At 59.2% G+C, this 22,746-nt stretch overlaps 1 pseudogene; it reads right to left on the bottom strand.

Moving 5' to 3' along the window:
- Window positions 1-473: 473 nt before the first annotated feature.
- LOC121275220 overlaps window positions 474-22,746 on the bottom strand; it is a 67,038-nt pseudogene continuing 44,765 nt past the window's right edge.

Raw genomic sequence — 22,746 nt, 5'->3', positions numbered from 1 at the left:
GACCCTCCGACAGCGCGGCGCTCCCTCAGCACTGACCCTCCGACAGCGCGGCGCTCTCTCAGTACTGACCCTCCGACAGCGCGGCACTCCCTCAGCGCTGACCCTCCGACAGCGCGGCGATCCCTCAGCACTGACCCTCCGACAGCGCGGCACTCCCTCAGCGCTGACCCTCCGACAGCGCGGCGCTCCCTCAGCACTGACCCTCCGACAGTGCGGCGCTCCCTCAGCACTGACCCTCCGACAGCGCGGCACTCCCTCAGCGCTGACCCTCCGACAGCGCGGCGCTCCCTCAGCACTGACCCTCCGACAGCGCGGCGCCCCCCCTCAGTACCGGATATGGGGCTCGGGTCTCCGGGTGACATCTCAAACCCATGAGGAGACTGAGACAGGGAGAGAGGGAGAGTGGAGAGCGTGCGGTGTTACCTCACCAACCAGACCCAGCTCCCTCTGTTTCCCAGCACACCTTGCCATACCTGAGTGGTGTGGAGTCCCCGCTGCTGACGAATCCGTGCCCAAAATCTTCTCGTAGCGCAGGATGCTGCTCCGGGAATACTGCTTACTGTCCAGGAATTGCTGGAAGGTTCCGTAGCCTGGTTGGCGGACGGGTTGCGGGTCACCTTCTGGAGGAGCCAGCAGACTTGGTTCTGGTTCTGCTTTAACTGAGGCAGGAGAGGGGAGAGCCTTCAATGCGAGGGAGGGGACACACGACCTCCCCGCTCCGCTCCCCACCACCCACCACTCCCCGAGCCCGCACCTCCCCCACCAGCCCCGCTCTACCTTGATGTAGGCCTGCACGGACTTGCTCATGACAATCTCGAATCCCCACAGCCGGCCACCCTCTTTCTCGGGCCCGTCAATGCCGGACGTCAGGATGTGGTTATAATCGGCCGGCAACCGTAAAACCGTTGGGTTGAAGTTCCTCCGCAGGTTACCTCAGGGACAAGAGGAGGGCAAACTCAATCGCAGTCACTCCGAGAGAGTTACAGCACAGAACAAGACCATTCAGCCCATCTTCCTGCCCCACCCGAGCCTCCTCCCACCCCCCCGTCTCCACCTCCCCCCATCCCCATATCCTTCTATCCCTTTCTCCCTCATGTTTTATCCAGCTTCCCCTTAAACGTGTCGATACTATTCACCTCGACCACTCCCTGTGGGAGCGAGTCCCACATTCTCCCCACTCTCTGGGTGAAGGAGTTTCTCCTGAATTCCCCATCGGATTTATTAGTGACTGTCTTATATCGATGGGCCCCCTAGTTCTGGTCTCCTTACCCCCCCCACCCCCCACAAGGGGAAACATCTCTAAGTCAACCCTATCGAACCCCCTCCATCATTTCAAAGAACTCGATCAGGTCACCCCTCTCGGCCTTCTCTTTTCTAGAGGAGAGAGCCCCCGGTTTGTCACTCCCCGTGGTTAGAAATTGGGAGAGAGTGGGACAGGGTGGGTATAGGAATGGTGGAAGGTTGGGTATACGAGGGGGCGGAGGGGGTTAATGACAGGCACACTCTCAGCAACAATCACACCAGCGCTGCGTCCCCTTACCCGACTGATAGAAACAGGATTCCCTGAAGAACAAGTAGCCACCAGGCCGGAGCCAAGACAGGAGGCCTGGGTCACATGCATCAGTTCCTCATCCGTCAGGTACATCAGGAGCCAGTTGGAGAAGATGAGGTCAAAGCTGCGACAGGCCAAGAGATCACTGGGTCAGTCAAGATCGAGCATTGGGGCAGCGGCTGCTCAGACAGTGAGGGTCCCGAGCCTGAGGCCTACTCCTGGCTGGATGCTGGGAAATTCAACTGCTCGAAGCTCTGTCCTAACCCTGAGCGTTAAATCTCGCATCAACCCCCACCACGCCCCCCGACAACCCCCACCCCCACCCGTCCCCCCCAACCCCACCACCTCAGGATGGGTTTAATAATCCGTTAAAGAAACTGCAATGGAATCACTCAAGAGGGGACACCACATAGTCCAGGGGACCCAACTACTCCCACAATGCACTGTGGGAGGTTCAGCGCTGAGGGAGTGCCGCACTGTCGGAGGGTCAGTGCTGAGGGAGCGCCGCACTGTCGGAGGGTCAGTGCTGAGGGAGAGCCGCGCTGTCGGAGGGTCAGTGCTGAGGGAGCGCCGCGCTGTCGGAGGGTCAGTGCTGAGGAGTGCCGCACTGTCGGAGGGTCAGTGCTGAGGGAGTGTCGTACTGTGGAGAGTCAGTGCTGAGGGAGTGCCGCACTGTCGAGGGTCAGTGCTGAGGGAGCGCCGCGCTGTCGGAGGGTCAGTGCTGAGGGAGCGCCGCACTGTCGGAGGGTCAGTGCTGAGGGAGTGCCGCACTGTCGGAGGGTCAGTGCTGAGGGAGTGCCGCACTGTCAGAGGGTCAGTACTGAGGGAGCGCCGCACTGTCGGAGGGTCAGTGCTGAGGGAGCACCGCACTGTCGGAGGGTCAGCGCTGAGGGAGTGCCGCACTGTTCAGAGGGTCAGTACTGAGGGAGCGCCGCACTGTCGGAAGGTCAGCGTGAGGGAGCGCCGCACTGTTGGAGGGTCAGTGCTGAGGGAGCGCCGCACTGTCGGAGGGTCAGTGCTGAGGGGGAGAGCCGCACTGTCGGAGGGTCAGTGCTGAGGGAGAGCCGTACTGTCCTAAAGTCAGTGCTGAGGGAGAGCCACACTGTCGGAGGGTCAGTCCTGAGGGACAGCGGCACTGTCGGAGGGTCAGTACTGAGGAAGTACCACACTTTCAGAGGGTCATTGCTGAGGGAGAGCCGCACTGTCGAAAGGTCAGTGCCAAGGGAGAGCCGCAGTGTCAGAGGGTCAGTGCTGAGGGAGTGACGCACTGTCGGAGGGTCAGTACTGAGGGAGCGCCGCACTGTCGGAGGGTCAGTGCTGAGGGAGCAACCGCACTGTCGGAGGGTCAGCGCTGAGGGGAGTGCCACACTGTCAGAGGGGTCAGTACTGAGGGAGCGCCGCACTGTCGGAAGGTCAGCGCTGAGGGAGCGCCGCACTGTCGGAGGGGTCGGTGCTGAGGGAGTGCCGCACTGTGGGAGGGGGCAGTGCTGAGGGAGCGCCGCACTGTCGGAGGTCAGTGCTGAGGGAAGCGCCGCACTGTCGGAGGGTCAGTACTGAGGGAGAGCCGCACTGTCGGAGGGTCAGTGCTGAGGGAGCGCCGCACTGTCGGAGGGGTCAGTGCTTGAGGTGAGCGCCGCACTGTCGGAGGGTCAGTGCTGAGGGAGCAACCGCACTGTCGGAAGGTCAGCGCTGAGGGAGCGCCGCACTGTCGGAGGGTCAGTGCTGAGGGAGTGCCGCACTGTCGGAGGGTCAGTGCTGAGGGAGCGCCGCACTGTCGGAGGGTCAGTGCTGAGGGGAGTGCCCGCAATGTCGGAGGGTCAGTACTGAGGGAGAGCCGCACTGTCGGAGGGTCAGTGCTGAGGGAGCGCCGCACTGTCGGAGGGTCGTGCTGAGGGAGCGCCGCACTGTCGGAGGGTCAGTGCTGAGGGGAGCGCCGCACTGTCGGAGGGTCAGTGCTGAGGGAGCGCTGCACTGTCGGAGGGTCAGTGCTGAGGGAGAGCCGCACTGTCGGAGGGTCAGCGCTGAGGGAGTGCCGCACTGTCGGAGGGTCAGTACTGAGGGAGCGCCGCACTGTCGGAGGGTCAGCTGAGGGAGCGCCGCACTGTCAGAGGGTCAGTGCTGAGGAGCGCCGCACTGTCGGAGGGTCAGTGCTGAGGGGCCCGCACTGTCGGAGGGTCAGCGCTGAGGGGAGAGCCGCACTGACGGAGGGTCAAGCGACTGAGGGAGCGCTGCCCTGTCTGGAGGGTCAGCGCTGAGGGGGCGCCTGCACTGTCGGAGGGTCAGTGCTGAGGGAGCGCCGCACTGTCGGAGGGTCAGTGCTGAGGGGGAGCGCCGCACTGTCGGAGGGTCAGTGCTGAGGGAGAGCTGCACTGTCGGAGGGTCAGTGCTGAGGGAGAGCCGCACTGTCGGAGGGTCAGTGCTGAGGGAGCGCCGCACTGTCGGAGGGTCAGTGCTGAGGGAGAGCCGGCACTGTCGGAGGGTCAGTGCTGAGGGAGAGCCGCACTGTCGGAGGGTCAGTGCTGAGGGAGCGCCGCACTGTCCGGAGGGTCAGTGCTGAGGGAGCCGCCGCACTGTCAGAGGGTCAGTTGCTGAGGGAGCGCCGCACGTCGAGGGTCAGTGCTGAGGGAGCGCCGCACTGCAGAGGAGGGTCAGTCCAGTCAATTCTGAAGGTTGCAAATTCTTCCACAATTGGATCGGAGTCTCCAAGAATTGGAGCCTGTAGTGAAATCCTGGGAGGGCGATTATTGGGAATGTCCAGGGAAGCCATATCGGACTTTCAATTCTCTTCAAATGGGAAGGCGCTGCCTGAAAGGGCAGGGGAAGCAGATTCAATAGGAACTGTCAAAAGGGGGAATTGAAGAAATACTCGAAAAGGAGAATTTGTAGGACAGTGAGGGAAAGAGAGAGCGGGGAGGGGGACTAATTGGGTGGATCTTACAAAGGGCCAGCACAGTGTTGATGCGCTGATGTGGTCTCCTCCTCTGAGTACAGCTGGAGGGCAACTCATGTCAAACCCCGGTCACTCTGAACGCGGCATAGTGAGTGTTTGATATTGAACCCTTGGCGAGATCACCGGGCCTGTATAACAGGCCCGAGGGACACAGACCTGTTTCCTGGTAACTCCAGCAGAGTGATGTCGGCCTGCAGAAAGCTGATGTTTCTATGCTCGCTGTTCAGCTCACGGTTCTTTGCCACAAATTTCTCCATGAAGTCCACCGCTGTGACATGGTCGGCCATTCTCGCAAGGTGACCGGTGAACCTCCTAAATTGGGAAAAAGAACGAGAAAAAGCTTTAACACACATCCTGCAATAAGGATAATCCCCTAGCTAACTCTCACCAATTCCCCCGCTGACTCTCACTGGGGTACAGAGTCCCCCTCCTCTCCTGAAGGCGCTGACTCTCACTGGGGTACAGGTCCCCCTCCTCTCCTGAAGGTGCTGACTCTCACTGGGGTACAGGGTCCCCCTCCTCTCCTGAAGGTGCTGACTCTCACTGGGGTATGGAGACCCCCTCCTCTCCTGAAGGTGCTGACTCTCACTGGGGTATGGAGACCCCCTCCTCTCCTGAAGGTGCTGACTCTCACTGGGGTATGGAGACCCCCTCCTCTCCTGAAGGTGCTGACTCTCACTGGAGTACAGGGTCCCCCTCCTCTCCTGAAGGTGCTGACTCTCACTGGGGTACAGGTCCCCCTCCTCTCCTGAAGGTGCTGACTCTCACTGGGGTACAGGTCCCCCTCCTCTCCTGAAGGTGCTGACTCTCACTGGGGTACAGGTCCCCCTCCTCTCCTGAAGGTGCTGACTCTCACTGGGGTACAGATCCCCCTCCTCTCCTGAAGGTGCTGACTCTCACTGGGGTACAGGGTCCCCCTCCTCTCCTGAAGGTGCTGACTCTCACTGGGGTACTGGTCCCCCTCCTATTCTGAAGATGCTGACTCTCACTGGGATACAGGTCCCCCTCCTCTCCTGAAGGTGCTGATTCTCACTGGGGTACAGGGTCCCCCTCCTCTCCTGAAGGTGCTGACTCTCACTGGGATACAGGGTCCCCCTCCTCTCCTGAAGGTGCTGACTCTCACTGGGGTACAGGTCCCCCTCAACTCCTGAAGGTGCTGACTCTCACTGGGGTACAGGTCCCCCTCCTCTCCTGAAGGTGCTGACTCTCACTGGGGTAAATTTCCCCTTCCTCTCCTGAAGGTGCTGACTCTCACTGGGGTACAGGTCCCCCTCCTCTCCTGAAGGTGCTGACTCTCACTGGGGTACAGGGATCCCCTCATCTCCTGAAGGCGCTGACTCTCACAGGGGTACAGGGTTCCCCTCATCTCCTGAAGGCGCTGACTCTCACTGGGCTACAGGGTTCCCCTCATCTCCTGAAGGTGCTGACTCTCACTGGGGTACAGGGTCCCCCCTCCTCTCCAGAAGTTGCTAACTCTCACTGGGGTACAGTTCCCCTCCTCTCCTGAAGGTGCTGACTCTCACTGGGGTACAGGTCCCCCTCCACTCCTTAAGGTGCTGACTCTCACTGGGGTAAAGATCCCCCTCCTCTCCTGAAGCTGCTGACTCTCACTGGGGTACAGGTCCCCTCCTCTCCAGAAGGCGCTGACTCTCACTGGGGAACAAGGTCCCCCTCCTCTCCTGAAGGTGCTAACTCTCACTGGGGCACAGGGACCTCTCCTCTCCTGAAGATCCTGACAATTACTGGGGTACAGGCTCCCCATAATCTACTGAAGGTGCTGAGTCTCACTAAGGTACAGGGTCCCCCTCCTCTCCTGAAGTTCCTCACTCTCACTGGGGTACAGGCTCCCCTTAATCTACTGAAGGTGCTGACTCTCACAGGGGTACAGGCTCCTTCCTCTCCAGAAGTTCCTGACTCTCAATGGGGTACAGGTCCCCTCCTCTCCTGAAGGTGCTGACTCTCACTGGGGTCCAGGGTACCCCTCCTCTCCTTAAGTTCCTGAATCTCACTGAAGTACAGGCTCCCCCTCCTCTACTGAAGGTGCTGACTCTCACTGGGGTACAGGTCCCCCTCCTCTCCTGAAGGTGCTGACTCTCACTGGGATACAGGGTCCCCCTCCTCTCCTGAAGGTGCTGACTCTCACTGGGGTACAGGTCCCCCTCAACTCCTGAAGGTGCTGACTCTCACTGGGGTACAGGTCCCCCTCCTCTCCTGAAGGTGCTGACTCTCACTGGGGTAAATTTCCCCTTCCTCTCCTGAAGGTGCTGACTCTCACTGGGGTACAGGTCCCCCTCCTCTCCTGAAGGTGCTGACTCTCACTGGGGTACAGGGATCCCCTCATCTCCTGAAGGCGCTGACTCTCACTGGGGTACAGGGTTCCCCTCATCTCCTGAAGGCGCTGACTCTCACTGGGCTACAGGGTTCCCCTCATCTCCTGAAGGTGCTGACTCTCACTGGGGTACAGGGTCCCCCCTCCTCTCCAGAAGTTGCTAACTCTCACTGGGGTACAGTTCCCCTCCTCTCCTGAAGGTGCTGACTCTCACTGGGGTACAGGTCCCCCTCCACTCCTTAAGGTGCTGACTCTCACTGGGGTAAAGATCCCCCTCCTCTCCTGAAGCTGCTGACTCTCACTGGGGTACAGGTCCCCTCCTCTCCAGAAGGCGCTGACTCTCACTGGGGAACAAGGTCCCCCTCCTCTCCTGAAGGTGCTAACTCTCACTGGGGCACAGGGACCTCTCCTCTCCTGAAGATCCTGACAATTACTGGGGTACAGGCTCCCCATAATCTACTGAAGGTGCTGAGTCTCACTAAGGTACAGGGTCCCCCTCCTCTCCTGAAGTTCCTCACTCTCACTGGGGTACAGGCTCCCCTTAATCTACTGAAGGTGCTGACTCTCACAGGGGTACAGGCTCCTTCCTCTCCTGAAGTTCCTGACTCTCAATGGGGTACAGGTCCCCTCCTCTCCTGAAGGTGCTGACTCTCACTGGGGTCCAGGGTACCCCTCCTCTCCTTAAGTTCCTGAATCTCACTGAAGTACAGGCTCCCCCTCCTCTACTGAAGGTGCTGACTCTCACTGGGGTACAGGTCCCCCTCCTCTCCTGAAGGTGCTGACTCTCACTGGGGTACAGGGTCCCCATTGTCTCCTGAAGGTGCTGACTCTCACTGGGGTACAGTTTCCCCCTCCTCTCCTGAAGGTGCTGACTCTCACTGGGGTACAGGTCCCCCTCCTCTCCTGAAGGTGCTGACTCTCACTGGGGTACAGGGTCCCCATTGTCTCCTGAAGGTGCTGACTCTCACTGGGGTACAGTTTCCCCCTCCTCTCCTGAAGGTGCTGACTCTCACTGGGGTACAGGTCCCCCTCCTCTCCTGAAGGTGCTGACTCTCACTGGGCTATGGAGACCCCCTCCTCTCCTGAAGGTGCTGACTCTCACTGGGGTACAGGGTCCCCCTCCTCTCCTGAAGGTGCTGACACTCACTGGGGTACAGGGTCCCCCTCCTCTCCTGGAGGTGCTGACTCTCACTGGGGTACAGATCCCCCTCCTCTCCTGAAGGTGCTGACACTCACTGGGGTACAGATCCCCCTCCTCTCCAGAAGGCGCTGACTCTCACTGGGGAACTGGGTCCCCGTCCTCTCCTGAAGGTGCTAACTCTCACTGGGGTACAGGGACCTCTCCTCTCCTGAGGATCCTGACAATTACTGGGGTACAGGCTCCCCCTAATCTACTGAAGGTTCTTAATTTCACTAAGGTACAGGGTCCACCTCCTCTCCTGAAGTTCCTGACTCTCAATGGGGTACAGGTCCCCCTCCTCTCCTGAAGGTGCTGACTCTCACTGGGGTACAGGTCCCCCTCCTCTCCTGAAGGTGCTGACTCTCACTGGAGTACAGGGTCCCCCTCCTCTCCTGAAGGTGCTGACTCTCACTGGAGTACAGGGTCCCCCTCCTCTCCTGAAGGTGCTGACTCTCACTGGGGTACAGGGTCCCCCTCCTCTCCTGAAGGTGCTGACTCTCACTGGGGTACAGGTCACCCTCCTCTCCTGAAGTTCCTGACTCTCACTGGGGTACAGGTCCCCCTCCTCTCCTGAAGGTGCTGACTCTCACTGGGGTACAGGTCCCCCTCCTCTCCTGAAGGTGCTGACTCTCACTGGAGTACAGGTCCCCCTCCTCTCCTGAAGTTCCTGACTCTCACTGGGGTACAGGTCCCCCTCCTCTCCCGAAGGTGCTGATTCTCACTGGGGTACAGGTCCCCCTCTCTCCTGAAGGTGCTGACTCTCACTGGAGTACAGGTCCCCCTCCTCTCCTGAAGTTCCTGACTCTCACTGGGGTACAGGTCCCCCTCCTCTCCTGAAGGTGCTGATTCTCACTGGGGTACAGGTCCCCCTCCACTCCTGAAGGAGCTGACTCTCACTGGGGTAAAGTTCCCACTCTTCTCCTGAAGGCGCTGACTCTCAGTGGGGTAAAGATCCCCTCCTCTCCTCACGGCGCTGACTCTCACTGGGTTACAGGACCCCTCCTATCCTGAAGGTGGTGACTCTCACTGGGGTACAGGTCCCCCTCCTCTCCTGAAGATGCTGACTCTCACTGGGGTACAGGTCACCCTCGTCTCCTGAAGGTGCTGACTCACTGGAGTACAGGTTCCCCCTCATCTCCTGAAGGTGCTGACTCTCATTGGGGTACAGGGTCATCTTCATCTCCTGAAGGTGCTGACTCTCACTGGGGTACAGGGTCCCCCTCCTCTCCTGAAGGTGCTGACTCTCACTGGGGTACTGGTCCCCCTCCTATTCTGAAGATGCTGACTCTCACTGGGATACAGGTCCCCCTCCTCTCCTGAAGGTGCTGATTCTCACTGGGGTACAGGTCCCCCTCAACTCCTGAAGGTGCTGACTCTCACTGGGGTACAGGTCCCCCTCCTCTCCTGAAGGTGCTGACTCTCACTGGGGTAAATTTCCCCTTCCTCTCCTGAAGGTGCTGACTCTCACTGGGGTACAGGGATCCCCTCATCTCCTGAAGGCGCTGACTCTCACTGGGGTACAGGGTTCCCCTCATCTCCTGAAGGCGCTGACTCTCACTGGGCTACAGGGTTCCCCTCATCTCCTGAAGGCGCTGACTCTCACTGGGATACAGGTCCCCCTCCTCTCCTGAAGGTGCTGATTCTCACTGGGGTACAGGTCCCCCTCAACTCCTGAAGGTGCTGACTCTCACTGGGGTACAGGTCCCCCTCCTCTCCTGAAGGTGCTGACTCTCACTGGGGTAAATTTCCCCTTCCTCTCCTGAAGGTGCTGACTCTCACTGGGGTACAGGGATCCCCTCATCTCCTGAAGGCGCTGACTCTCACTGGGGTACAGGGTTCCCCTCATCTCCTGAAGGCGCTGACTCTCACTGGGCTACAGGGTTCCCCTCATCTCCTGAAGGTGCTGACTCTCACTGGGGTACAGGGACCCCCTCCTCTCCAGAAGTTGCTGACTCTCACTGGGGTACAGTTCCCCTCCTCTCCTGAAGGTGCTGACTCTCACTGGGGTACAGGTCCCCCTCCACTCCTTAAGGTGCTGACTCTCACTGGGGTAAAGATCCCCCTCCTCTCCTGAAGCTGCTGACTCTCACTGGGGTACAGGTCCCCCTCCTCTCCTGAAGGTGCTGACTCTCACTGGGGTACAGGGTCCCCCTACTCTCCTGAAGGGGCTGACTCTCACTGGGGTACAGAGACCCCCTCCTCTCCTGAAGGTGCTGACACTCACTGGGGTACAGGGTCCCCCTACTCTCCTGAAGTTGCTGACTCTCACTGGGGTACGGGGTCCCCCTACTCTCCTGAAGGTGCTGACTCTCACTGGGGTACAGGGTCCCCCTCCTCTCCCGAAGGTGCTGACACTCACTGGGGTACAGGGTCCCCCTACTCTCCTGAAGGTGCTGACTCTCACTGGGGCACAGGGTCCCCCTACTCTCCTGAAGGTGCTGACTCTCACTGGGGTACAGGACCCCTCCTCTCCTGAAGGTGCTGACACTCACTGGGGTACAGGGTCCCCCTACTCTCCTGAAGGTGCTGACTCTCACTGGGGTACAGGTCCCCTCCTCTCCAGAAGGCGCTGACTCTCACTGGGGAACAAGGTCCCCCTCCTCTCCTGAAGGTGCTAACTCTCACTGGGGTACAGGGACCTCTCCTCTCCTGAAGATCCTGACAATTACTGGGGTACAGGCTCCCCATAATCTACTGAAGGTGCTGAGTCTCACTAAGGTACAGGGTCCCCCTCCTCTCCTGAAGTTCCTCACTCTCACTGGGGTACAGGCTCCCCTTAATCTACTGAAGGTGCTGACTCTCACAGGGGTACAGGCTCCTTCCTCTCCTGAAGTTCCTGACTCTCAATGGGGTACAGGTCCCCTCCTCTCCTGAAGGTGCTGAATCTCACTGGTTTCCAGGGTACCCCTCCTCTCCTTAAGTTCCTGAATCTCACTGAAGTACAGGCTCCCCCTCCTCTACTGAAGGTGCTGACTCTCACTGGGGTACAGGTCCCCCTCCTCTCCTGAAGGTGCTGACTCTCACTGGGGTACAGGGTCCCCATTGTCTCCTGAAGGTGCTGACTCTCACTGGGGTACAGTTTCCCCCTCCTCTCCTGAAGGTGCTGACTCTCACTGGGGTACAGGTCCCCCTCCTCTCCTGAAGGTGCTGACTCTCACTGGGGTACAGGGTCCCCATTGTCTCCTGAAGGTGCTGACTCTCACTGGGGTACAGGGTCCCCCTCCTCTCCTGAAGGTGCTGACTCTCACTGGGGTACAGTTTCCCCCTCCTCTCCTGAAGGTGCTGACTCTCACTGGGGTACAGGTCCCCCTCCTCTCCTGAAGGTGCTGACTCTCACTGGGTTATGGAGACCCCCTCCTCTCCTGAAGGTGCTGACTCTCACTGGGGTACAGGGTCCCCCTCCTCTCCTGAAGGTGCTGACACTCACTGGGGTACAGGGTCCCCCTCCTCTCCTGAAGGTGCTGACTCTCACTGGGGTACAGATCCCCCTCCTCTCCTGAAGGTGCTGACACTCACTGGGGTACAGATCCCCCTCCTCTCCAGAAGGCGCTGACTCTCACTGGGGAACTGGGTCCCCGTCCTCTCCTGAAGGTGCTAACTCTCACTGGGGTACAGGGACTTCTCCTCTCCAGAGGATCCTGACAATTACTGGGGTACAGGCTCCCCCTAATCTACTGAAGGTGCTGAGTCTCACTAAGGTACAGGGTCCACCTCCTCTCCTGAAGTTCCTGACTCTCAATGGGGTACAGGTCCCCCTCCTCTCCTGAAGGTGCTGACTCTCACTGGGGTACAGGGATCCCCTCATCTCCTGAAGGCGCTGACTCTCACTGGGGTACAGGGTTCCCCTCATCTCCTGAAGGCGCTGACTCTCACTGGGCTACAGGGTTCCCCTCATCTCCTGAAGGTGCTGACTCTCACTGGGGTACAGGGTCCCCCCTCCTCTCCAGAAGTTGCTGACTCTCACTGGGGTACAGTTCCCCTCCTCTCCTGAAGGTGCTGACTCTCACTGGGGTACAGGTCCCCCTCCACTCCTTAAGGTGCTGACTCTCACTGGGGTAAAGATCCCCCTCCTCTCCTGAAGCTGCTGACTCTCACTGGGGTACAGGTCCCCCTCCTCTCCTGAAGGTGCTGACTCTCACTGGGGTACAGGGTCCCCCTACTCTCCTGAAGTTGCTGACTCTCACTGGGGTACGGGGTCCCCCTACTCTCCTGAAGGTGCTGACTCTCACTGGGGTACAGGGTCCCCCTCCTCTCCCGAAGGTGCTGACACTCACTGGGGTACAGGGTCCCCCTACTCTCCTGAAGGTGCTGACTCTCACTGGGGCACAGGGTCCCCCTACTCTCCTGAAGGTGCTGACTCTCACTGGGGTACAGGACCCCCTCCTCTCCTGAAGGTGCTGACACTCACTGGGGTACAGGGTCCCCCTACTCTCCTGAAGGTGCTGACTCTCACTGGGGTACAGGTCCCCTCCTCTCCAGAAGGCGCTGACTCTCACTGGGGAACAAGGTCCCCCTACTCTCCTGAAGGTGCTGACTCTCACTGGGGTACAGTTTCCCCCTCCTCTCCTGAAGGTGCTGACTCTCACTGGGGTACAGGTCCCCCTCCTCTCCTGAAGGTGCTGACTCTCACTGGGCTATGGAGACCCCCTCCTCTCCTGAAGGTGCTGACTCTCACTGGGGTACAGGGTCCCCCTCCTCTCCTGAAGGTGCTGACACTCACTAGGGTACAGGGTCCCCCTCCTCTCCTGAAGGTGCTGACTCTCACTGGGGTACAGATCCCCCTCCTCTCCTGAAGGTGCTGACACTCACTGGGGTACAGATCCCCCTCCTCTCCAGAAGGCGCTGACTCTCACTGGGGAACTGGGTCCCCGTCCTCTCCTGAAGGTGCTAACTCTCACTGGGGTACAGGGACCTCTCCTCTCCTGAGGATCCTGACAATTACTGGGGTACAGGCTCCCCCTAATCTACTGAAGGTGCTGAGTCTCACTAAGGTACAGGGTCCACCTCCTCTCCTGAAGTTCCTGACTCTCAATGGGGTACAGGTCCCCCTCCTCTCCTGAAGGTGCTGACTCTCACTGGGGTACAGGTCCCCCTCCTCTCCTGAAGGTGCTGACTCTCACTGGAGTACAGGTCCCCCTCCTCTCATGAAGTTCCTGACTCTCACTGGGGTACAGGTCCCCCTCCTCTCCTGAAGGTGCTGATTCTCACTGGGGTACAGGTCGCCCTCCACTCCTGAAGGAGCTGACTCTCACTGGGGTAAAGTTCCCACTCTTCTCCTGAAGGTGCTGACTCTCACTGGGGTAAAGATCCCCTCCTCTCCTGACGGCGCTGACTCTCACTGGGTTACAGGACCCCTCCTATCCTGAAGGTGGTGACTCTCACTGGGGTACAAGTCCCCCTCCTCTCCTGAAGATGCTGACTCTCACTGGGGTACAGATCCCCCTCCTCTCCTGAAGGTGCTGACACTCACTGGGGTACAGATCCCCCTCCTCTCCAGAAGACGCTGACTCTCACTGGGGAACTGGGTCCCCGTCCTCTCCTGAAGGTGCTAACTCTCACTGGGGTACAGGGACCTCTCCTCTCCTGAAGATCCTGACAATTACTGGGGTACAGGCTCCCCCTAATCTACTGAAGGTGCTGAGTCTCACTAAGGTACAGGGTCCCCCTCCTCTCCTGAAGTTCCTGACTCTCAATGGGGTACAGGTCCCCCTCCTCTCCTGAAGATGCTGACTCTCACTGGGATACAGGTCCCCCTCCTCTCCTGAATGTGCTGATTCTCACTGGGGTACAGGTCCCCCTCAACTCCTGAAGGTGCTGACTCTCACTGGGGTACAGGTCCCCCTCCTCTCCTGAAGGTGCTGACTCTCACTGGGGTAAATTTCCCCTTCCTCTCCTGAAGGTGCTGACTCTCACTGGGGTACAGGGATCCCCTCATCTCCTGAAGGCGCTGACTCTCACTGGGATACAGGGTTCCCCTCATCTCCTGAAGGCGCTGACTCTCACTGGGCTACAGGGTTCCCCTCATCTCCTGAAGGTGCTGACTCTCACTGGGGTACAGGGTCCCCCCTCCTCTCCAGAAGTTGCTGACTCTCACTGGGGTACAGTTCCCCTCCTCTCCTGAAGGTGCTGACTCTCACTGGGGTACAGGTCCCCCTCCACTCCTTAAGGTGCTGACTCTCACTGGGGTAAAGATCCCACTCCTCTCCTGAAGCTGCTGACTCTCACTGGGGTACAGGTCCCCCTCCTCTCCTGAAGGTGCTGACTCTCACTGGGGTACAGGGTCCCCCTACTCTCCTGAAGGTGCTGACTCTCATTGGGGTACAGAGACCCCCTCCTCTCCTGAAGGTGCTGACACTCACTGGGGTACAGGGTCCCCCTACTCTCCTGAAGTTGCTGACTCTCACTGGGGTACGGGGTCCCCCTACTCTCCTGAAGGTGCTGACTCTCACTGGGGTACAGGGGCCCCCTCCTCTCCCGAAGGTGCTGACACTCACTGGGGCACAGGGTCCCCCTACTCTCCTGAAGGTGCTGACTCTCACTGGGGCACAGGGTCCCCCTACTCTCCTGAAGGTGCTGACTCTCACTGGGGTACAGGACCCCTCCTCTCCTGAAGGTGCTGACACTCACTGGGGTACAGGGTCCCCCTACTCTCCTGAAGGTGCTGACTCTCACTGGGGAACAAGGTCCCCCTCCTCTCCTGAAGTTGCTAACTCTCACTGGGGTACAGGGACCTCTCCTCTCCTGAAGATCCTGACAATTACTGGGGTACAGGCTCCCCATAATCTACTGAAGGTGCTGAGTCTCACTAAGGTACAGGGTCCCCCTCCTCTCCTGAAGTTCCTCACTCTCACTGGGGTACAGGCTCCCCTTAATCTACTGAAGGTGCTGACTCTCACAGGGGTACAGGCTCCTTCCTCTCCTGAAGTTCTTGACTCTCAATGGGGTACAGGTCCCCTCCTCTCCTGAAGGTGCTGACTCTCACTGGGGTCCAGGGTACCCCTCCTCTCCTTAAGTTCCTGAATCTCACTGAAGTACAGGCTCCCCCTCCTCTACTGAAGGTGCTGACTCTCACTGGGGTACAGGTCCCCCTCCTCTCCTGAAGGTGCTGACTCTCACTGGGGAACAGGGTCCCCATTGTCTCCTGAAGGTGCTGACTCTCACTGGGGTACAGTTTCCCCCTCCTCTCCTGAAGGTGCTGACTCTCACTGGGGTACAGGTCCCCCTCCTCTCCTGAAGGTGCTGACTCTCACTGGGGTACAGGGTCCCCATTGTCTCCTGAAGGTGCTGACTCTCACTGGGGTACAGTTTCCCTCTCCTCTCCTGAAGGTGCTGACTCTCACTGGGGTACAGGTCCCCCTCCTCTCCTGAAGGTGCTGACTCTCACTGGGCTATGGAGACCCCCTCCTCACCTGAAGGTGCTGACTCTCACTGGGGTACAGGGTCCCCCTCCTCTCCTGAAGGTGCTGACACTCACTGGGGTACAGGGTCCCCCTCCTCTCCTGAAGGTGCTGACTCTCACTGGGGTACAGATCCCCCGCCTCTCCTGAAGGTGCTGACACTCACTGGGGTACAGATCCCCCTCCTCTCCAGAAGGCGCTGACTCTCACTGGGGAACTGGGTCCCCGTCCTCTCCTGAAGGTGCTAACTCTCACTGGGGTACAGGGACCTCTCCTCTCCTGAGGATCCTGACAATTACTGGGGTACAGGCTCCCCCTAATCTACTGAAGGTGCTGAGTCTCACTAAGGTACAGGGTCCACCTCCTCTCCTGAAGTTCCTGACTTTCAATGGGGTACAGGTCCCCCTCCTCTCCTGAAGGTGCTGACTCTCACTGGGGTACAGGTCCCCCTCCTCTCCTGAAGGTGCTGACTCTCAATGGAGTACAGGTCCCCCTCCTCTCCTGAAGTTCCTGACTCTCACTGGGGTACAGGTCCCCCTCCTCTCCCGAAGGTGCTGATTCTCACTGGGGTACAGGTCCCCCTCTCTCCTGAAGGTGCTGACTCTCACTGGAGTACAGGTCCCCCTCCTGTCCTGAAGATCCTGACTCTCACTGGGGTACAGGTCCCCCTCCTCTCCTGAAGGTGCTGATTCTCACTGGGGTACAGGTCCCCCTCCACTCCTGAAGGAGCTGACTCTCACTGGGGTAAAGTTCCCAATCTTCTCCTGAAGGCGCTGACTCTCACTGGGGTAAAGATCCCCTCCTCTCCTGACGGCGCTGACTCTCACTGGGTTACAGGACCCCTCCTATCCTGAAGGTGGTGACTCTCACTGGGGTACAGGTCCCCCTCCTCTCCTGAAGATGCTGACTCTCACTGGGGTACAGATCCCCCTCCTCTCCTGAAGGTGCTGACACTCACTGGGGTACAGATCCCCCTCCTCTCCGTAAGACGCTGACTCTCACTGGGGAACTGGGTCCCCGTCCTCTCCTGAAGGTGCTAACTCTCACTGGGGTACAGGGACCTCTCCTCTCCTGAAGATCCTGACAATTACTGGGGTACAGGCTCCCCCTAATCTACTGAAGGTGCTGAGTCTCACTAAGGTACAGGGTCCCCCTCCTCTCCTGAAGTTCCTGACTCTCAATGGGGTACAGGTCCCCCTCCTCTCCTGAAGGTGCTGACTCTCACTGGGGTACAGGTCGCCCTCCTCTCCTGAAGGTGCTGACTCTCACTGGAGTACAGGTCCCCCTCCTCTCCTGAAGTTCCTGACTCTCACTGGAGTACAGGTCCCCCTCCTCTCCTGAAGTTCCTGACTCTCACTGGGGTACAGGTTCCCCCTCCTCTCCTGAAGTTGCTGACTCTCACTGGGGTACAGGTCCCCCTCCTCTCCCGAAGGTGCTGACTCTCACTGGGGTACAGGCCCCCCTCCTCTCCTGAAGGTGCTGACTCTCACTGGGGTACAGAGACCACCTCCTCTCATGAAGGTGCTGACTCTCACTGGGGTACAGGGTCCCGCTCCTCTCCTGAAGGTGCTGATTCTCACTGGGGTACAGGTCGCCCTCCACTCCTGAAGGAGCTGACTCTCACTGGGGTAAAGTTGCCACTCTTCTCCTGAAGGCGCTGACTCTCACTGGGGTAAAGATCCCCTCCTCTCCTGACGGCGCTGACTCTCACTGGGTTACAGGACCCCTCCTATCCTGAAGGTGCTGACTCTCACTGGGGTACAGGTCCCCCTCCTCTCCTGAAGGTGCTGACTCTCATTGGGGTACAGGTCCCCCTCCACTCCTGAAGGTGCTGACTCTAACTGGGGTACAGGGTCCCCCTCCTCTCCTGAAGATCCTGACAATTACTGGGGTACAGGGTCTCCCTTCTCTCCTGAAGGTGCTGACTCTCACTGGGGTACAGGGTCTCCCTTCTCTCCTGAAAGTGCTGACTCTCACTGGGGTACGGGTTCCCCCTCTTCTCCTGAAGGTGCTGACTCTCACTGGGGTAAAGGTCCCCCTCCTCTCCTGAAGGTGCTGACTCTCACTGGGGTACAGGTCCCCTCATCTCCTGAAGGTGCTGACTCTCACTGGGGTACAGGTCCCCCTCCTCTACTGAAGGTGCTGACTCTCAGTGGGGCATAGGGTCCCCCTTCTCTCCTGAAGGTGCTGACTCTCACTGGGGTACAGTTTCCCCCTCCTCTCCTGAAGGTGCTGACTCTCACTGGGGTACAGGGTCCCCCTCCTCTCCTGAAGGTGCTGACTCTCACTGGGGTACAGGTCCCCCTCCTCTCCTGAAGGTGCTGACTCTCACTGGGGTACAGGGTCCCCCTCCTCTCCTGAAGGTGCTGACTCTCACTGGGGTACAGGGTCCCCCTCCTCTCCTGAAGGTGCTGACTCTCACTGGGGTACAGGGTCCCCCTCCTCTCCTGAAGGAGCTGACTCTCACTGGGGTACAGGTCCCCCTCCTCTCCTGAAGGTGCTGACACTCACTGGGGTACAGATCCCCCTCCTCTCCAGAAGGCGCTGACTCTCACTGGGGAACTGGGTCCCCGTCCTCTCCTGAAGGTGCTAACTCTCACTGGGGTACAGGGACCTCTCCTCTCCTGAGGATCCTGACAATTACTGGGGTACAGGCTCCCCCTAATCTACTGAAGGTGCTGAGTCTCACTAAGGTACAGGGTCCACCTCCTCTCCTGAAGTTCCTGACTCTCAATGGGGTACAGGTCCCCCTCCTCTCCTGAAGGTGCTGACTCTCACTGGGGTACAGGTCCCCCTCCTCTCCTGAAGTTGCTGACTCTCACTGGAGTACAGGTCCCTCTCCTCTCCTGAAGTTCCTGACTCTCACTGGGGTACAGGTCCCCCTCCTCTCCCGAAGGTGCTGATTCTCACTGGGGTACAGGTCCCCCTCTCTCCTGAAGGTGCTGACTCTCACTGGAGTACCGGTCCCCCTCCTCTCCTGAAGTTCCTGACTCTCACTGGGGTACAGGTCCCCCTCCTCTCCTGAAGGTGCTGATTCTCACTGGGGTACAGGTCCCCCTCCACTCCTGAAGGAGCTGACTCTCACTGGGGTAAAGTTCCCACTCTTCTCCTGAAGGCGCTGACTCTCACTGGGGTAAAGATCCCCTCCTCTCCTGACGGCGCTGACTCTCACTGGGTTACAGGACCCCTCCTATCCTGAAGGTGGTGACTCTCACTGGGGTACAGGTCCCCCTCCTCTCCTGAAGATGCTGACTCTCACTGGGGTACCGATCCCCCTCCTCTCCTGAAGGTGCTGACACTCACTGGGGTACAGATCCCCCTCCTCTCCAGAAGACGCTGACTCTCACTGGGGAACTGGGTCCCCGTCCTCTCCTGAAGGTGCTAACTCTCACTGGGGTACAGGGACCTCTCCTCTCCTGAAGATCCTGACAATTACTGGGGTACAGGCTCCCCCTAATCTACTGAAGGTGCTGAGTCTCACTAAGGTACAGGGTCCCCCTCCTCTCCTGAAGTTCCTGACTCTCAATGGGGTACAGGTCCCCCTCCTCTCCTGAAGGTGCTGACTCTCACTGGGGTACAGGTCGCCCTCCTCTCCTGAAGGTGCTGACTCTCACTGGAGTACAGGTCCCCCTCCTCTCCTGAAGTTCCTGACTCTCACTGGAGTACAGGTCCCCCTCCTCTCCTGAAGTTCCTGACTCTCACTGGGGTACAGGTTCCCCCTCCTCTCCTGAAGGTGCTGACTCTCACTGGGGTACAGGTCCCCCTCCTCTCCCGAAGGTGCTGACTCTCACTGGGGTACAGGCCCCCCTCCTCTCCTGAAGGTGCTGACTCTCACTGGGGTACAGAGACCACCTCCTCTCATGAAGGTGCTGACTCTCACTGGGGTACAGGGTCCCGCTCCTCTCCTGAAGGTGCTGATTCTCACTGGGGTACAGGTCGCCCTCCACTCCTGAAGGAGCTGACTCTCACTGGGGTAAAGTTGCCACTCTTCTCCTGAAGGCGCTGACTCTCACTGGGGTAAAGATCCCCTCCTCTCCTGACGGCGCTGACTCTCACTGGGTTACAGGACCCCTCCTATCCTGAAGGTGCTGACTCTCACTGGGGTACAGGTCCCCCTCCTCTCCTGAAGGTGCTGACTCTCACTGGAGTACAGGTCCCCCTCCTCTCCTGAAGTTCCTGACTCTCACTGGGGTACAGGTCCCCCTCCTCTCCTGAAGGTGCTGATTCTCACTGGGGTACAGGTCCCCCTCCACTCCTGAAGGAGCTGACTCTCACTGGGGTAAAGTTCCCACTCTTCTCCTGAAGGCGCTGACTCTCACTGGGGTAAAGATCCCCTCCTCTCCTGACGGCGCTGACTCTCACTGGGTTACAGGACCCCTCCTATCCTGAAGGTGCTGACTCTCACTGGGGTACAGGTCCCCCTCCTCTCCTGAAGATGCTGACTCTCACTGGGGTACAGATCCCCCTCCTCTCCTGAAGGTGCTGACACTCACTGGGGTACAGATCCCCCTCCTCTCCAGAAGACGCTGACTCTCACTGGGGAACTGGGTCCCCGTCCTCTCCTGAAGGTGCTAACTCTCACTGGGGTACAGGGACCTCTCCTCTCCTGAAGATCCTGACAATTACTGGGGTACAGGCTCCCCCTAATCTACTGAGGGTGCTGAGTCTCACAAAGATACAGGGTCCCCCTCCTCTCCTGAAGTTCCTGACTCTCAATGGGGTACAGGTCCCCCTCCTCTCCTGAAGGTGCTGACTCTCACTGGGGTACAGGTCGCCCTCCTCTCCTGAAGGTGCTTACTCTCACTGGAGTACAGGTCCCCCTCCTCTCCTGAAGTTCCTGACTCTCACTGGAGTACAGGTCCCCCTCCTCTCCTGAAGTTCCTGACTCTCACTGGGGTACAGGTTCCCCCTCCTCTCCTGAAGGTGCTGACTCTCACTGGGGTACAGGTCCCCCTCCTCTCCCGAAGGTGCTGACTCTCACTGGGGTACAGGCCCCCCTCCTCTCCTGAAGGTGCTGACTCTCACTGGGGTACAGAGACCACCTCCTCTCATGAAGGTGCTGACTCTCACTGGGGTACAGGGTCCCGCTCCTCTCCTGAAGGTGCTGATTCTCACTGGGGTACAGGTCGCCCTCCACTCCTGAAGGAGCTGACTCTCACTGGGGTAAAGTTCCCACTCTTCTCCTGAAGGCGCTGACTCTCACTGGGGTAAAGATCCCCTCCTCTCCTGACGGCGCTGACTCTCACTGGGTTACAGGACCCCTCCTATCCTGAAGGTGCTGACTCTCACTGGGGTACAGGTCCCCCTCCTCTCCTGAAGGTGCTGACTCTCATTGGGGTACAGGTCCCCCTCCACTCCTGAAGGTGCTTACTCTAACTGGGGTACAGGGTCCCCCTCCTCTCCTGAAGGTGCTGACTCACTGGGGTACAGGTCCCCCTCCTCTCCTGAAGGTGCTAAATCTCACTGGGGTACAGGGACCCCTCCTCTCCTGAAGATCCTGACAATTACTGGGGTACAGGGTCTCCCTTCTCTCCTGAAGGTGCTGACTCTCACTGGGGTACAGGGTCTCCCTCCTCTCCTGAAGGTGCTGACTCTCACTGGGGTACGGGTTCCCCCTCTTCTCCTGAAGGTGCTGACTCTCACTGGGGTAAAGGTCCCCCTCCTCTCCTGAAGGTTCTGACTCTCACTGGGGTACAGGTCCCCTCATCTCCTGAAGGTGCTGACTCTCACTGGGGTACAGGTCCCCCTCCTCTCCTGAAGGTGCTGACTCTCAGTGGGGTATAGGGTCCCCCTTCTCTCCTGAAGGCGCTGACTCTCACTGGGGTACAGTTTCCCCCTCCTCTCCTGAAGGTGCTGACTCTCACTGGGGTACAGGGTCCCCCTCCTCTCCTGAAGGTGCTGACTCTCACTGGGGTACAGGTCCCCCTCCTCTCCTGAATGTGCTGACTCTCACTGGGGTACAGTGTCCCCCTCCTCTCCTGAAGGTGCTGACTCTCACTGGGGTACAGGGTCCCCCTCCTCTCCTGAAGGTGCTGATTCTCACTGGGGTACATGTCCCCCTCCTCTCCTGAAGGTGCTGATTCTCACTGGGGTACAGGTCCCCTCCTCTCCTGAAGGTGCTGACTCTCACTGGGGTATAGGTCCCACTCCTCTCCTGAAGGTGCTGACTCTCACTGGGGTACAGATCCCCCTCCTCTCCTGAAGGTGCTGACTCTCACTGGGGTACAGGGTCCCCCTCCTCTCCTGAAGGTGCTGACTCTCACTGGGGTACAGGGTCCCCCTCCTCTCCTGAAGGTGCTGACTCTCACTGGGGTACTGGTCCCCCTCCTATTCTGAAGATGCTGACTCTCACTGGGATACAGGTCCCCCTCCTCTCCTGAAGGTGCTGATTCTCACTGGGGTACAGGTCCCCCTCCTCTCCTGAAGGTGCTGACTCTCACTGGGGTACAGGTCCCCCTCCTCTCCTGAAGGTGCTGACTCTCACTGGGGTAAATTTCCCCTTCCTCTCCTGAAGGTGCTGACTCTCACTGGGGTACAGGGATCCCCTCATCTCCTGAAGGCGCTGACTCTCACTGGGGTACAGGGTTCCCCTCATCTCCTGAAGGCGCTGACTCTCACTGGGCTACAGGGTTCCCCTCATCTCCTGAAGGTGCTGACTCTCACTGGGGTACAGGGTCCCCCTCCTCTCCAGAAGTTGCTGACTCTCACTGGGGTACAGTTCCCCTCCTCTCCTGAAGGTGCTGACTCTCACTGGGGTACAGGTCCCCCTCCACTCCTTAAGGTGCTGACTCTCACTGGGGTAAAGATCCCCCTCCTCTCCTGAAGCTGCTGACTCTCACTGGGGTACAGGTCCCCCTCCTCTCCTGAAGGTGCTGACTCTCACTGGGGTACAGGGTCCCCCTATTCTCCTGAAGGTGCTGACTCTCACTGGGGTACAGATACCCCCTCCTCTCCTGAAGGTGCTGACACTCACTGGGGTACAGGGTCCCCCTACTCTCCTGAAGTTGCTGACTCTCACTGGGGTACGGGGTCCCCCTACTCTCCTGAAGGTGCTGACTCTCACTGGGGTACAGGGTCCCCCTCCTCTCCCGAAGGTGCTGACACTCACTGGGGTACAGGGTCCCCCTACTCTCCTGAAGGTGCTGACTCTCACTGGGGCACAGGGTCCCCCTACTCTCCTGAAGGTGCTGACTCTCACTGGGGTACAGGACCCCTCCTCTCCTGAAGGTGCTGACACTCACTGGGGTACAGGGTCCCCCTACTCTCCTGAAGGTGCTGACTCTCACTGGGGTACAGGTCCCCTCCTCTCCTGAAGGTGCTGACTCTCACTGGGGTACA

This window comes from Carcharodon carcharias, unplaced genomic scaffold, assembly GCF_017639515.1.
Source record: "Carcharodon carcharias isolate sCarCar2 unplaced genomic scaffold, sCarCar2.pri scaffold_930_ctg1, whole genome shotgun sequence".
In the NCBI taxonomy this organism is placed as follows: Eukaryota; Metazoa; Chordata; class Chondrichthyes; order Lamniformes; family Lamnidae; genus Carcharodon; species Carcharodon carcharias.
The sequence above is the reverse complement of the archived record's forward strand: the minus strand, read 5'-3'. Positions and strand labels throughout refer to the sequence as shown.